Source organism: Hemicordylus capensis, chromosome 5 (genome assembly GCF_027244095.1).
Source record: "Hemicordylus capensis ecotype Gifberg chromosome 5, rHemCap1.1.pri, whole genome shotgun sequence".
Lineage (NCBI taxonomy): Eukaryota > Metazoa > Chordata > Lepidosauria > Squamata > Cordylidae > Hemicordylus > Hemicordylus capensis.
The window spans coordinates 36,142,620-36,158,681 of NC_069661.1; the positions used below are offsets into that span (position 1 = coordinate 36,142,620).

General features: G+C 43.7%; 1 protein-coding gene and 1 long non-coding RNA gene across 4 annotated transcripts in view; one reads left to right on the forward strand and one right to left on the reverse strand.

Moving 5' to 3' along the window:
• Positions 1–1,155: 1,155 nt before the first annotated feature.
• Positions 1,156–12,435, reverse strand: LOC128328311 (uncharacterized). The gene is made up of 3 exons (XR_008309133.1): positions 12,315–12,435; positions 6,516–6,681; positions 1,156–1,248 (listed from the first exon to the last, which is right to left on the reverse strand). It is a non-coding gene; the product is annotated as an uncharacterized LOC128328311 (long non-coding RNA).
• SGMS2 (sphingomyelin synthase 2) overlaps positions 12,214–16,062 on the forward strand; it is a 63,143-nt gene continuing 59,294 nt past the window's right edge. Inside the window, exon 1 of one of the 3 annotated variants that reach the window (XM_053258159.1) lies at positions 12,214–12,397. The gene's annotated coding sequence lies outside the window, so the exon portion shown is untranslated. The other 2 variants (XM_053258162.1, XM_053258157.1) reach the window with 2 other exon arrangements.

Genomic DNA, 16,062 nt, shown 5'->3' on the forward strand with positions numbered 1-16,062 from the left:
TAATACAATAGGATTTTCCAACAATTTATTGGATATTCTTTATCCAATAAAGACCAGTACTTTTTAACTTGTTCATAAATGATCTAGAAGTTGGGATAACCGGCGAAGTGTCCAAATTTGTTGATGACACTGAACTATTTAGGGTAGTGAAATCCAAAGCAGATTGTGAGGAGCTCCAAAAGGATCTCTCCAAACTGGGCAAGTGGGGAACAAAATGGCAAATGCAGTTCAATGTAAGTAAGTGTAAAATGATGCAAGTGTATGTAAAGTGTAAAGTGATAATGGGGCAAAAAAAAACACACCCCAACTTCACATATACACTGTTGGGAGTCTGAGCTGTCAGTGACTGACCAGGAGGGAGTTCTTGTGTCGTGGTGGACAGATCTTTGAAAGTGTCCGTTCAGTGCAGGGCAGCTGTGAAAAAGGCAAATTACATGCTAGGGATCATTAGGAAGGGGATTGAAAATAAAAATGCTAATATTATAATGCCCTTATACAAATCTATGGTGCAGCCACATTTGGAGTTGTAGCAGATTTCAGACCAGCCTTTGTCTCAAAGCCAGCCCACGGGGGGGGGGGGGAATGCTGCATCATTCCCTCCATGTTTGCTCAACAAAGGCTGTTCCTTTAAAACTTAAACTATTCCTTTGGTACTCACTGCCACCATGCCCACTTTTTAAACAGAATTTAGTCCCTCCCTGCTATGGGTGAAATTCCAGGGAATTCTCCTTCTCATTTACTAATGGAAAACTACAAAACCACCCCTCCATGTGCAACCTACACATGAAGAGAACACTTAGTAGTGAGTTGCTGAGCAATCAAACTTAAGATGTGTTTGTATCAGAGAAGAACCCCTTTTCCTGAGTTAAAAATCCACTTAGAGGCAGGTAAAATACAAAGAACAAAAAGAGAAAAAACTTTATTCAAAATACTACAGACACTTCAGTCTGAGGCTCTCTCAGCTTTTAGTTACAGGTAACATAAACACTCAGTACTTGCAAGAATACTTCAAAAAGCACCCTCAGATGATATTGGGGCAGCACACTTTAAAAATGGTGATTACCCAGTTTATTTATTATTTATTTTTATTTTTATTTTATTTTATTTTTTTTATTCGATTTCTATACCGCCCTTCCAAAAATGGCTCAGGGCGGTTTGCAAAGAACATAAATATAAGTTGCAAAGAACATAAATATAAGAAAATACCAGAAAGTACCTTTGGGAGTCTACAGAGACTTTTGCAGCACCCTAGTTGGAAAGAAAGCACATAGGCTCAGTTTCTCTTAGTTGGTTACATTACAAATAAAAACACAATAAACCAGTTGTAAGGATTTGAAAAGCACAAAAAGAAAGAAATCTAACATGAGCTAACTAACTAACTAACAGTTCCTTTGCCAAACCCTTCAGACACCCAGAAACCCTGGCTTCCTTCCCCCTTAAACTCCCCCCAAACTCCAGGAGCAACTTCAACCTTCCTGAAATTCTGTCTCCCAAGGATCTGCAGATGTCCTTCCATGAGAGAATTCTTCATGCTAGCTTTTGACCACGAGGCAGCAAAAGCTCCATTGCTGCTCCTCCCTAAGCCTGTGGTACTATAATAATGTATATCAAATACACAAAGAAGAAGGAGTGTGACTAAAGCTTCTTCCCTAGCCTGCACTTTATTTTATTTAATACACATATACCCCACCTTTCTTCTGTGGTGGAACCTAAGGAGGTATACATGGGGTTCTCAGCAGTCTCCCATCCAAATACTGGGCAGATCCAGACCTGCTTAGTTTCAATAACATTGCTGTCTCACATGCTCTCAGACCACATCCTTTGATGTTCAACATAACTTGAATGAGCCTGTGTGCATACAAACTAGGCACATTGTACATGCATGTAGGCACTTTCAAAAGTTATGCAGAATGTAGATAGGAAAGGGTGGTTTTTGTATGCTCTTACTGTGGTGGCAGAACCCTAATATTCTCTAATCAGTCAGCTAATCCATGCAAGCAAAGAAGCAGAAGGAGCTGTATGAGGATGTAGCTGAACTGACATTCTCTGGATTTGTATGATGAAGTCTTCAGTCATTTCATGGAAGGATGGGCTTCATTCTGTGCATTTGTTTACATTCTGAGGACATTATGTAAATAACCACAGTTCCCATTCACCTCAGTTTTAACCATTGTAAATTCCTAGAACTCATAAAAACTATCTGAAAAGATAAAACTGGGTTTAACCCATACATACTTCAGCTGAATACACCTATTCAAAACAAACAACCCATTATCTCTTAACATCATTGTGCTTCTTTACCTTCCCCATGAGATGCAAAGTATGACATCAGCAAAACAGTTTAGACAAGGGGAACTGAGCTGATTTACTATAGTAGATAAAGCAGCCTTACTTTTTCTGATCAATGCATGGTGTAATGTTTGTATAGCTGTGAATCATAATCCATCTAGTAGGAATGGGGTTGGGCAGGAAACATCCGACCAAGCAAGAACAACGGTATTAGTTCCAGGAACTTTTCTTCAACCGTTAACTCACCCTTTCCTATCATGGAATTGCCATATGTGAAAAGCTATACCATTTAATTTCTCCTTGTTATGTGGATCTTAGTGGCACAGTGACCTTATTAGCAACTGAGTTATCAACTATAGATAAAATACATAGGAGTGTTGCTTCCCCCGCATGACTTTATTCATTATCCCACTTCATACTTCATACTTTATAGGTTTGCCGATAAACATGGTGAGCACTCTGATACAGAAATGACTCATGGACTCAATGTATGTGTCAATCAGCAAACAATATGAGAGTGCGATAAATGAAAAGTAGATGGTTGGCTTTAAAGAAGGTAGAATACTCTATCGGGAGCAGGAAATCTTTTACAACCCCAGAATTCCAATACTGCATAGATCTAGGATGAAATCTCAGAGTGCACAGAGAGTCATGTATGCTGGAAGCAGGACAAAAGCCTGAGCTTTCTTTACTTGGAGCTGCTTGAATTGTGTTGTGTGGTCTGCCTGAATTGCCAAGATGGTCATGGAGATAACATTTCCCAGCATGAAGATTAAGCAATAGGAAAACAGCACACCTTGAATTTTTGCCTGCTGTGTGGCAGTTAAAGGGATCAGCCCCAGGAGTTTTCCCAGACAGCAGGCTTTACTGTGGGTTTACCATGAGACTTTACTGAGCATTTGGGCCATATTGGATACTCTAATGCAAAAAGTGGATTTTTTTTACCCCGGACATAAATCGGACTAGGCTCCAATATGCAGGGGGAAACCAGAATCATGTATGGAGTGCTCTCTGATATGTTGCATGGACTTTGGGGTAAATCTAACTGATATGTGAACACACACCATCCATTCCAGTGGAGATGAGAGCTAAGAGCCCCATCTGGAAATGTTCCTGCCAGAGAAAAGGCAGAAGCCCTATCTATACTGGAGCATTTCAAGACAGCAGGCTTTATTGCCAGTTTGAATTTGCCCCCCCAAAACCAGTGTCACAAATCAGGCTATACTCTTTAATGTGTAATGAAAAACCCAAATTGTGTCTGGAGTGCTCCCCAATAACTCGCAGGGGCTTGGGGGTAAATCTGGCCGATATGTGAATACACACCCTCCATTCTGGAGGAGAAACAAGCGAAAAGCCACATCTGGAAATGCTCCAGACCTTATGATTTCCTGATTTTGTTAAGTACCAAAGGATAAATTGTAAGTCTGTGTGTTGAATGGGTGGGTGAGACATGTGGTTTGTGAAGAGTGAATTAGAATACAGGATGAGGATTAGTTCTTGACTGAACTGCAGACTTCCTAGTTGGTTTTGAGCAAGTTTTGAGCTAACTTAATCTATGCCCTTTGACTCATTGCACTGTCTGCAAAGTAGGGAGTGATATCTCCCTACTTGACAAGAATATTGTGAGACACAAGTTCACAGTGACTGAGGCAGAAAAAAAGAGACATAGCCGAGGCTGGGCTCAGAAGACACAATCTTCTGCTAAATATTCAAGTGAAAGTACTTGTGTGGGTATACAGGAGTGTAAAAATGGCAGGGTCTAAAGGGTACTGTTGCAAATGCTGAACTTTTTGTTTCTTTTCTTTAAAACCTGGTGCCTTCTCTGCATTCTAACCATTGTGCCTACTCAGGAACTGCATGGCATCTTTCTGGAAATCTTCACAACTTTTAATGCACAAGCTTGAACAGTGTCCATTTATAGTCAAAGCATCTCCAACAACAGAGCTGATGATGACCTCATGAAAGAAATGCTATAGTGAAAAAGAAAATGGACTTGCTTCAGTTCAAAACAACAGGAAGTGCTCTCTAGAAACCCCTTCTTTGAAAAAGAGGTTTTATAATTTTGAAGTTAAAAGTGGAAAATGTGTACTCAAAACATTGTTACAGTACAGGCCTGATTTATATACTAAATATGCTTATTAGCTAGCATACAAAATTAGGCCTGTCTCATAGTGTCACCAAGTGACCAAGTTCTTTTATATAGTGACCATGTAGGATCTGGGCACAAGGAAGAAAGGAGATCAAACCACTCCTAAAAGGATTCAGTGGGCTTTATTGAGTATAAAAGAATAACAACATCAATCTAGCAGAGCAGAAAGCAGAACACTCTATCAATATTACTAACACTATTTAAACAGAACTTCCTAGCCAGCACCAATGTTCAACCCGTGTTCCTAACTAACATATGTGTGTGTATTAAATCTTCCTAAAGCCTAATATAATTCAGATATAGACAGAAAAGGGGGGGGGGGGTAAGGAAGGCTGAGGACTAGCATGGTTTGGGGAGATCAGGAATTAGTAGAGGGATGAAGGGAAGGGGGAACAAGGGGAAGGGATGAAGGGATTCAAGGCTTGTAGGGGCAGCATATTACCAGGATCAGAGGCTTTGAGAGCGGTGGATCTTTCAGCTGAAGAAGCGAGGCTTTTGGCTGGAGACAGGAGCTTTTGGATCAAGCATGCAGTTTGCTCAGAGCACGGCTGAGAGTCAGAGCACCATGGCTGGGGAAGTCTTGACTTCTCACTGTGCAGTAGAAGTCACAGACAGCTCCTGTCCATGGACAGAGTTTCTGCTTGTTGCCCCGCGGCTTAGCAGCAAACTCTGGGATTGCTTGTGAGCAGGTCTTGCATGTAGGCACAAGACTGCTAACTCTCCATCCAGTAAGCCTGTTCTTTATAGTTGTATTTTCCTTTGATCTCTCATAGAGTCTATTCAAATCTCATCTTTTCCTGGGTCCCCAAAAAGGGGTGACAATGCTGTTACCTTCTGGATAATGTCTTTTAATTATTCAGGATATTGGCCAGTCCAGAGAGATCTAAATCTCATCTTCTGTAAACTGTGCGCTTAGAAGGGGGGGGACATTGCTCCAAAGCAAATCTGCATCTCTGAGCTGCAAATGGGCATCTTCCCAGATTTGCCAGCCTGATCCCAAAAAGGTGTTAAAGTGTTAGTAAGGTATGAATTAAAGTCTATACGTGTTTTCTTTGTATGCATCTACCTATGTTGAATTTCTATAGAGAGCAATTGAGTCAATCATTGACAAGGATTAACACAGACTTCTTGCAACAGGAGAGGGGAGATCAGCCTCTGGCCTCTTCCACAGACATTATCTGATAGTGAGTCACATTTTAGCATTTGGATTGTTGGGGCCTGGCTTTTGTGCTTCCTTGAGTACCCATTTCACAATACAATGCTGGATCGCCTCTTCCCTCACAGACCAGTGGAGATCTGGGGTGTCAATTCACCCTGAGTCCAGGCATTAATTGAACTCTTAATATAAATGAAATCAGACACAGGCCTGAATTCCATATACTTCTGGGTTGGTACCTCTGAGTCTAATATGTTGTGGTGCCCATAACAACATGCCACTTAAAAATCAGATATGAACTACTGATGTGCTTCTGTGGAGAACAGATGTTCTCAGGATCTCAAGGCGACAGTTTGCCTCAGCTCTTTATCAGCTTCCTTTCTTAGGAAAAGCAATCGTTCTTTTGACCATTGCTTGGATCAAACTCTAGTGAGAGTTTGAAATGGTCTCCTCCCAATATGCCACAGAAAGATAAAATAAAATAAGATTAATCAAATTATCATAGTCCAAGGTACTCATGATGTTTGTTTATTGTACCATTTGCATGCCTCTGCTTTTTGGCCCTTCCTCCTTTATCCAACTCCAAGGTGATTGTTCCCCAGGGGTGTAGCTATAATTGAGCAGATAGGTTCAAAGAACCTGGGCCTCCCAGCTCCTGAGGCCCCCCAGCTCCACCCCTCCTATTTTCTTCATTATTTCCCTCACTCTGAAGGGCCACCGGGCAGAGGGACGAACATAGGCCCACTTTCCCCTAGCTATGCCCCCACTCTGCCCAAAGGTAGCTCCCAAAGCAGCTGCTCCACAGGTTGGTTCTCCCAATCCCCCCAATCATAGGATATTCCAGTAGGCCACTTTGGTAAAACATATTCAGTTCCTCAACTGGCTGGCCGTGAAGCAAGTTGTGATCTCAGCCTAACTTACCTCACAAAGTTGTTGTGATGATACAAAAAATCATCAGGACAATTTGTATGCTCTCCGGAGAACTTGGGACTGGTTGGGAAAGAAAACAGGTCACCTTGGTTTTGGACAGAAAGTTCCAGGTCACGTTGGTTTTGGACAGAAAGTTCCAGCTGGTTTCAAAGTTTCTCTACAAAGAATTTAAATAAGGTTGTCATTTCACCAGCATGGACATTTCATGCCCTATATACAGTTTTTAAAAAACAAACACACCCCAAAAACTTCAGTGCCAATATTAAACATGAAAATATTCAGTTTACATACATTCTGGAATGTGCTCTGGAATGCACTCCCTGCTGAAATAAGAGCCTCCTCATCTCTGACAACTTCAAAAAAGTCTCCAAAGACACATTTATTCACCCAAACCTTTTAACTAGACTTGTGTTTTTAAATTGTTTTAAGGTTTTAATTTCTCTTTATATTTGTTAGATGTGGCTGTAAACCACCCAGAGACAGAAGTTTTGGGCGCTGTACAAATATAATACATTAAAAACATTCAAATTATGTACAGATGAGGTCCCTTCTACTACTCTTGTATTGTTTTAGGAAAAGTGAATTAACTATGTACTGTCTCCTTTTAGTACAACTCAGCCTCCAAGCACCTCCCACCCTGACCCCTTAGGCTGGGAAAAGCTCTTTCACAGGCTTGTATTAGGAGCACTGAGCGATGTGGGAAATGACTTGCCTAACAAGCATGAGGCTGCCCCTGCTAACTGAGCAAAGAGGCATCTTTTTAAAGTGGTGATTCTCTTTGTTTAGCAGGGGGAGAGCAACTGGCCCTATCCAGCCCCAGCACAGCATCCCTCCAGTGTCTGTTGCTGGTGTCAGCCTTATAGAATGTGAACCATTTGGGGACAGGGGACCATCTTATTTATGTCTTTTTTTTTCTTTATGTAAACTGCTTTGAGAACTTTGGTTGAAGGGCAGTATATAAATATCCATAGTAGTAGTAGTAGTAGTAGCCGGTTTGAATCCCCGCTGGTACCTATATCAGGCAGCAGCAATATAGGAAGATGCTGAAAGGCATCATCTCATACTGCGCGGGAGATGGCAATGGTGAGCCCCTCCTGTCTTCTACCAAAGACAACCACATGGCTCTGTGGTCACCAGGAGTCAACACCGACTTGACTGCACACTTTACCTTTCTTAGGAGCACTGCCAGGAAGCTGTCTAAAACCCTGTTAATAAACCAGTTAAGTGACCAACACTCGTGTAGAATCTTAATTCTGTAGACACAGTTTTTATTTTTGTAATATGTTCCATGTGGGGTGTGTTTGAAAAGGCTTTTTAAGCCTAAACAGCTGCAGAATTAGGGGGATCAAAACAAAAGGTTGTTGAGTTGATCCCCTCCTAAATGTGGGGTCAAGATCAAGCCTTTACATGCTGTTTCTCAGCCTGGGGTAGGGGGGGTGGTTGCTCCTCCCTTCCCTATCTGCACATAAATTGGAGGAATCCTACTTCCGATTGTGGATGGAATCAAGCCAGGATCTAATTGACCCAATATTATATAAGTGTTTGTATTATATGTAACCTTTCCAACACCTTTCTCAGCATTGGACTCTTGCTCCAAAAGAGGTGCCTGCAGGACTCCAGTGGAGAACTCTGGATGAAGACTAAAGCTTAGCATTAGGTCATCAATGCTTCATTAAAGTGAGGGTAGATTAGTATGGTTGTGCATAATTATTTTCAACGTATGAAGAGCAAACAAGTTACAATCTTTTACTTTTGGTTTGTATAGATGTGTTCTTTTATTTTGATATTCATTAATAAAATCATTTTACACTTAATTCAAAGCTCTCCGCAAGCCCCTTTCCTGTTACAGCTGTTGTCACCAGCAGTATTCCCAACTGCTTTGCTGCCATAAGAAAAATGGTTGCACTGGGAGAAGAGGACTGAAGTATATCTGTTGCTCAGTCATGACTGAGACCAATTCCTAACTAGACCCAAATTGACTATTCAGTGCCAGGCCTACCAACCGCGACTGGGACAAACATCTGGTCCTGCAGAAAGCAGGGCATCTACTGCTGTTTCCAAGAATATTGTACATATAGAAGGGTTTTTAATGTAAAATATACCCTTAGCCATGGAGATTAATATAACACTTTTCAAGACTTCAAAACGTGTAATGGAAGTACCATCTCTTTTTCCGGTTTCAGTACAAGGGCACTGATGAGTCTACAAGTAGTTTATAAGCATAAAGCATGAATGTGTTTGCAGCTTTTGTCATCTGAATGTTTTTCACCTATAACATTGCTTTTTTCTCTTATTTATTTATTTTACATTTTATATCCCGCTCTTCCTCCAAGGAGCCCAGAGCGGTGTACTACATACTTGAGGTTCTCCTCACAACAACCCTGTGAAGTAGGTGAGGCTGAGAGAGAAGTGACTGGCCCAGAGTCACCCAGGAACAGAGGCCTATCTAGGAAAAATAGCGCCTAGGGCAAGCACTGAAATTGCGCCCCCTGTCCAAACATCTGACACTCATCTTTCTGATAACTTTACCATAATATCAGCTGAAAAATACAAGTCTGAAGGTCATATACGTCACATATCTGAATATGTGTACAGTGACTATATATATATATATAAAATTACCTGTAGCCCCTTTGGGGGGCTTCCTAAAGGCCATGTGGGGGGTCTGCAAAGGTTCCCTTTCCCCCCCTGCTGGCCTCTAGGGCCTCACAGGGACCATTTGAGCATGTGCGGTGGCCATTTTTAAATTTTTTAAAGAAAAAATGGCAGTTGAAAACAAAATGGCCACCATGCATGCTCAAATGGCCTCTGTGAGGCCTGGCATGGCCTAGGGCCTCACAGAGGCCATTTGAGCATGCACAGTGGCCATTTTGTTTTCAGCAGCCATTTAAAAAAAATTTAAAAAATGGCGCCCCCCCTTCAAGTGGTACCCAGGGCACGTGCCCTGCCTGCCCCACCCTAGATACGCCCCTGCCCAGGAAGTATCATGGCTGAATGGGGATTTGAACTCGGGTCTCCCCAGTCCTAGTCCAGCACTCTAACCACTACACCATGCTGGCTCTCTACCTTGGCTTTTGCATTAACCTTTTCATCACATTTGATGAGTGCAGCCATATCAACATAGGAAGCTGCCATATACCGAGTCAGATCATTGGTCCATCTAGCGTAACTCAGTATTGTATACACAGACTGGCAGCGGCTTCTCCAAGGTTGCAGGCAGGAATCTCTCTCAGTCCTATCTTGGACATGCCAGGGAGGGAAATTGGAACCTTCTGCATGCAGCTGCTCTTCCTCGAGCAGCCCCATCCCCTAAAGGGAACAAGTGCTCACATGTAGTCTCCCATTCAAATGCAAATCAGAGCAGACTCTGCTTAGCAAAGGGGACAAGTTGTGCTTGCTTGCTACCACAAGACCAGTCCTTTCAACACAGATTTTCCACCTTCTTAAAAACTGCCCCTACTCCTGCACCTTTAACAATGGATTGACCCAGCTATTTAGCAGGTGTGGAGATTAAGTGGTGGAAACAGCTTCACTATACTTGCTATATTTTTGCGTGCCGGGTACTGGTGGGCTTATTTGACTATTTGGCATTATCCCGTGGACTCGGAGCCGTTTACTTCATCGTTTCTAAATGTAGGTACTCCAAGGGGCTCACAATCTAAAATATTAAAGGTTTGGGAAATCAGTGGCCAAACAATATCAAAAGGACACTGTAAACACAAAATCCATGTAAAAGGGGAAGATGCAAAAGCTTGGTCCCAATCAGGGGTGTAGCTATAACTGAATGGATGGGTTCAAAGAATCCAAGGGCCCCAGCTCCTGAGGGCCCCCCAGCTCTCTCTCTCCCTATTTTCTTCATTATCTCTCTCATTCCAAAGGGCCACCAAAAAGAGGGGCGAACATGGGCCTCCTCTCCCCTAGCTAAGCCCCTGGTCCCAATGTAGTGGCAGTGGCAGTGGCAGTATCTCTTGCCCAGGAGGAAGGTTAGCTGCAGGGGTGGTCCTTTCTTGTAGTTAGGTGAGGTTGTTGCCTCAGGCTGGCAGCAAATTATGGAGGCATCAGTAGGTTGCAAAGTGCCCCACTACCAGAGTAGTTCTCTGAAACAGCACTGACACTTGCAAGAAGTGCCTCCCCTTCATACTCCTTGGCTACTTAGAAGTAAGTCCTACTGTGTTCAGTTGGGCTTCTTCCCAGGTAAACTTGCGTAGGATTCTAACCGAAACTGTTTCGAATAAAGTTGACTGATTTTTGTTATTGTACTCTTACTAAAGGTAAAGTGTGCCGTCGAGTCAGTGTTGACTCCTGGTAACAACAGAGCCCTGTGGTTGTCTTTGGTAGAATACAAGCGGGGTTTGCCATCTCTCATGCTGTATGAGATGATGCCTTTCAGCATCTTCCTATATTGCTGCTGCCTGATATAGGTGTTAAGGGATTTGAACCAGCAACCTCTGGCTTGCTAATCAAGTCATTTCCCCGCTGTGCCATTAGGTGTCATTGTACTCTTACTACTACTACTACTACCTCTATTTACTGTAATTCTGAATGGTTGTCACTTTTGTTTCTGTTTGGCCTATGGCTGCAATAAAAGAACTGACTGACTACTACTATTAATATTTATATATTGCTCTTCAACCAAAGTTCTCAAAGCGGTTTACAAAGAAAAATAAATAATATATAAATAAAGATGGACCCCCATCCCGAAAGGGCTCACAATTGAAAAAGAAACATATGAAACAACCAGGACGCTGTGCTAGGGTTGGACAGGGCCAGCTTATTTATTTTTCACATTTATATCCCACTCTTCCTTCAAGGAGCCCAGTGCGGTGTTGTACATGGATATGTTTGTCCTCACAACAACCCTGTGAGGTAGGTTAGGCTGAGAGATATTCAGCTGGGCAGAGTCACCCAGTTTCATGGAGGAATGAAATCACCCAGTTTTATGGAGGATATGCAGTCACCCAGTTTCATGGAGGAATGGGGATTTGAACTCAGGTCTCTGCGGTCCTAGTCCAACACTAACCACTGTACCACACTGAGGAGTTGCTCTCCTCTCTGCTACATGGAAGAGGATGGCCACTTTAAAAGGTGCCTCTGCTATCCAGGCATCTCAGCTGGAGGCAAATAGTTTGGAAGATGTGAGCCAATTTAGTAGGAGCATCCCTTCCTTCTTTGCCGAGGGTTTGGGTTATCAGGGGTCCTCAGACATTGCTGGACTACAACTGCTATCATCCTCAGTTGGGGAACGATAGGAGTTGTAGTCTGGTGGGAATGACAGAAGTTGCAATCCAACAAGATCTGGAGGGCTCGGCTCTCCCCCTCCCACCTCAACCCTAGTACGGCTTCGGTTTTCTTGGAGTTTTGACCTCACAAAAACTCTCCCTGGGGGCGGGGGGGGGGAGAGTGTAAGGAAAACATTACACGACGTGTGCATAGCGAAGGCAAAACCAAATCATGAAGCAGGCAGGGCTGGGTTTGACCGGAGGCTACTGAAAAGAGAATGTGGCACTGCCAACATCGGAGTCTTCCGACGTTTTTCATCGCCAGTGGGGTTTCTCTCTCTCGCTCGCTCTCTTTTAATTCTCATGTTACGGTAGCCTTAAGATATGGAGCAGAATTTGACACACGGAACGTCGCCCGCCCTCTTTGGCTCTCTCTGCCCCCCAGCCCTCAAATGGTTAACTGCAGCGGGCTGAAGCCACACTGACCCAAACAATCCATTGCCTGCTTCCCACACCAAGCGGCTCTCTCCACACACCCCCCCGCTTTGGTAGCCGGAACGAGGCTTCCTACCTCCCTTGGTTTTGTCTTTTCCCTTCCTTTAGAGGTCTTAACCGGTTTTTCTAGCCCAGCCTTCGAACAGCAGCAGGGCTAGGGTGAGTCACTGTTTGGAAATGGAGTGGGCGTGTGTGTGTGTGTGTGAGTGAATGTAAGAGAATGAATGATGATGTCAGGCCAGGCCGTGGTAGCCAGCCGGAGGGAGGGAGGGGAGAAGCACAGGAGCATGAAACGGGCTGTAAACACAGCGGCTGCTCCAGAAGCGGCCACGGCAGCTCAGCAGAGGCAGGCGGGCAGCCCGGCTGTCTCAGCCTCCCAGGAGCCGCCCTCGCGCCGAGGAAGCCTCTCAGCTGTTGCACTGCCGAGGTAACGGCGCCTCTGCAATCCGCTTAACGAGGCTGAGGCTGGCAAGCGGAGGGAGCTGCCTGCGGGGGGAAACTTTCTTCTCGCGGCTTCTCCTCCTCGCGGCAGTTCGCCGAGGGGTGGGAGCCTCTCCCTGGCCAGAAGGAGCTGCAGATGCCCAAGAGCTTGGAAAGGCTTTAAGGGAGGCTTCCCCGCTGACTGCGGGAAGGCAGAACCGGCTTGGAGGCGATTCTTCCTCTCCAGCCCAGTGGGTAAGTTCAAGCCCTGATCTGTCAGCCCAGGGTTTCATTCCGCATCGGAAGATCCTCTCCCAGACTCTCAAAGCGTCTTGCTTTTAACCTGTTTCTGTGAACAAAATCGGATGTGCATGGACTAGAGATTTTTGGGGTGGGGTGGGTTTTTGTGCTGCTAAGTATGTGACTGGAGTTGAACTAATAATCCCTAGCTAGTTTTATAGTGATGGCTGTTGCAAAAATTGGAAGGTTCCTCCCCACCCCTCAAAAAACCCATCTACCTGATTTTTGGTACTGAAGCTGTCTTAAAAACTGCAGTTAAGTTAGGATGGAAGAACGTTTCAGGTGACTTGCAGAAAAGTTGGTATTGTCGGGTATTTTTTGTAACTTCTATAACGTTAAAGAAGCTTCAGTCATTTCCCAGAAACAGCAACGCTTTCCTGGTTCAATATACTACTTGTACTATATTATGAGTGTTGGGAGAAGGACTATGCGCTGTCCTTCACTTGCAACAATGAGTACTACTAAACTTTAGAAGGTTGCATCTCAGTAGAATCTCCTGACTTCAGAGAAGCCCCTACTGGTTTTGACATGTGTTTTCGTTAGAATTGTTGGGGCACCTATCATTTTATAATCCAGTTCATTTTTCAGATCTTTTTAGAGGATGCAGAATAATCTGTTTTTAAAAATGGGGAAAGGAAGTTGGTTTGACACCCAGCTTTTTTATACTGGGTAGTTTTCTATATAAAAATCTGTGTTGGTGATTACAGCATGAGTGAGTGAGTTGTTTGTTGTTGTTGTTATTATTATTATTATTATTATTATTTTAACATTTATTTCCCGCTCTTCCTCCAAGGAGCCCAGAGCGGTGTACTACATACTTGAGTTTCTCTTTCACAACAACCCTGTGAAGTAGGTGAGGCTGAGAGAGAAGTGACTGGCCCAGAGTCACCCAGCAAGTATCATGGCTGAATGGGGATTTGAACTTGGGTCTCCCCAGTCCTAGTCTAGCACTCTAACCACTACACCACGCTGGCTCTCTATTTTAAAACAGAAGCATTTAGTTCTTCAGATCATCTTTTGTTGGTAAAATTCCATATCGAAAACTGACTCCATGGGATTCATTAGATCTTAGTGAATGTGTGTTTAGGTGTCGAATGCTAATGGAAAAGGCCTTTTAAAAACCATCTTTAAAATACAGAGTAGAGATTTTGTAGTCTTCCTGACTGTCAGCTGTGGAGTGGGTACAGTCAACAATAATGTTTGGACATCATAATGAAATATTAATGGTATTCTTGAGTGTTTCAGTTGATGAACATGTAGAGATGGTGGCAGCTTTTTTAGACATTCTAAGCCTAGTTGCTCTGAAGTTGGGAGTATTAGCAGTACTGTCCCTTAGAACCCTGATGGAGTGCTGGGGCAAATCAACCAGTGCAAGGCTGCCTTCCAGTTAATTGTAATGGGGTTTAATGGAGTTTAATGGGCCCCGGGACAGCCACCCTACTTGCCTTGTCCTAATGACTCTGAATATTGGAATTGGTGGTCTTTCTTCCAAGTAGATATGTTTAGTTTATTACTCTTCTAAGTAGTTGCCATCTGTGACTGCAACTTGAAGCCACTTAATGCTGAGTAATTCTAAAGACAAAACTCTGGGAGAGTGGTTGAAGACTTGTAGACAGATATGAGAAACTTTGAAACACAGCTGTAGGATGAAGAAGATCAGACACAAGGCAGGCTGTGCGAAAATGTATGACTACCGGTGTCATACTACTTAGATATTTTTACCTTGAAGTGTTACCAGTCTGTGTCCAGAAGATCTTTCTTTCAAGCACTGAGAGTACACAGCTGACTCTTAACCTTGGCTAACACATTCTTTTCTCTGTCCCTTTTCCAGACTGTAAAAGTACTTGTGCTTAGCTCACTAACTTCATTTAAGTAAATTAGAATTTCTGATCGGAATCCCAATTATATTTTGATTGTTGTTTGCTTTGTACTTGTGCTGTGGAGAACAGACCTTCCATCCTATAATGCCTTGGGGAGTTTATGCTGATGGATTTTTGTAACAGTTGAATATGTTCTTAACCAACACTTCTTGTCATTGTGGGTCTTTGGGGACTTCAGCTGCAATCCTGCACATGCAAAGAACCATGAGCAAAATGGTTCAAATGAGAAAACCATGAGCAAAAAGAACCTTCTCTGAGGGAGGGCAGGATGCCTCCTTGTTTCAAGGAGGCATTCATCAGAACACTTCTGAAGAAGCCTGCATTGGATTCCTCAGAGTTAAGCAACTACAGGCCTGTCTCCAATCTTCCATGGCTTGGTAGGGTAATTGAGAGGGTGGTGGCCTCCCTGCTCCAGGCAGTCTTGGAGGAAACTGATCGTCTAGACTCATTTTGGCTTTTGGGCGGGCTAAGGGGTAGAGACTGCCTTGGTCGGCCTGATGGATGATCTCCGATTGGGAGTTGCCTGAAGGAGTGTGACCCTGTTGGTCCTTTTGGATCTCTCGGTGGCTTTTGATACTATTGACCGTGATATCCTTCTGGAACATCTGATGGGGTGTGGTGGGAGGCACTGCTCCTACCTCTCGGACACACTCCAGTTGGTGTCCCATGGAGACTGTTGCTCCTCAAAATCTGAACTTTTGTATGGTGTACCTCAGGGCTCCATATTGTCTCCAATATTGTTTAAGATCTACATGAAACTGCTGGGAGAGATAATTGGAGATCTGGTGCAGGGTGCTGTCAGTATGCAAATCTATTTTTCCATGTCAGCATCATTGGGAGAAAGCATAACCTCCCTAAATGCCTGCCTGGAGGTGGAGATGGGCTGGATGAGAGATAACAAACAAACTGAGGCTGAATCCAATAAGACAGAGGTATCTATTGTGCAGGGACTTGGGAGACAGGTTCAATCTGCCAGTTCTGGATGGGGTCACACTTCCCCAGAAGGAACAGGTACACAGTCTGGCGGTTCTTCTTCTGGATCCTAACCTCTGCCTACTATACAATAGGTGGGTTCAATACTCATTCTCCTGATTGTGCCAGTGGAAGACTATTTGGGTACAGTAGCACTTTTCTCAGGGCAGTCCTTAGGGCAAGGCAAGCAGGGCGATTGCCACGAGCCCTGCTCCTTAAACTCCCATTAAAATTAACTGGAAGGGCCCCTCA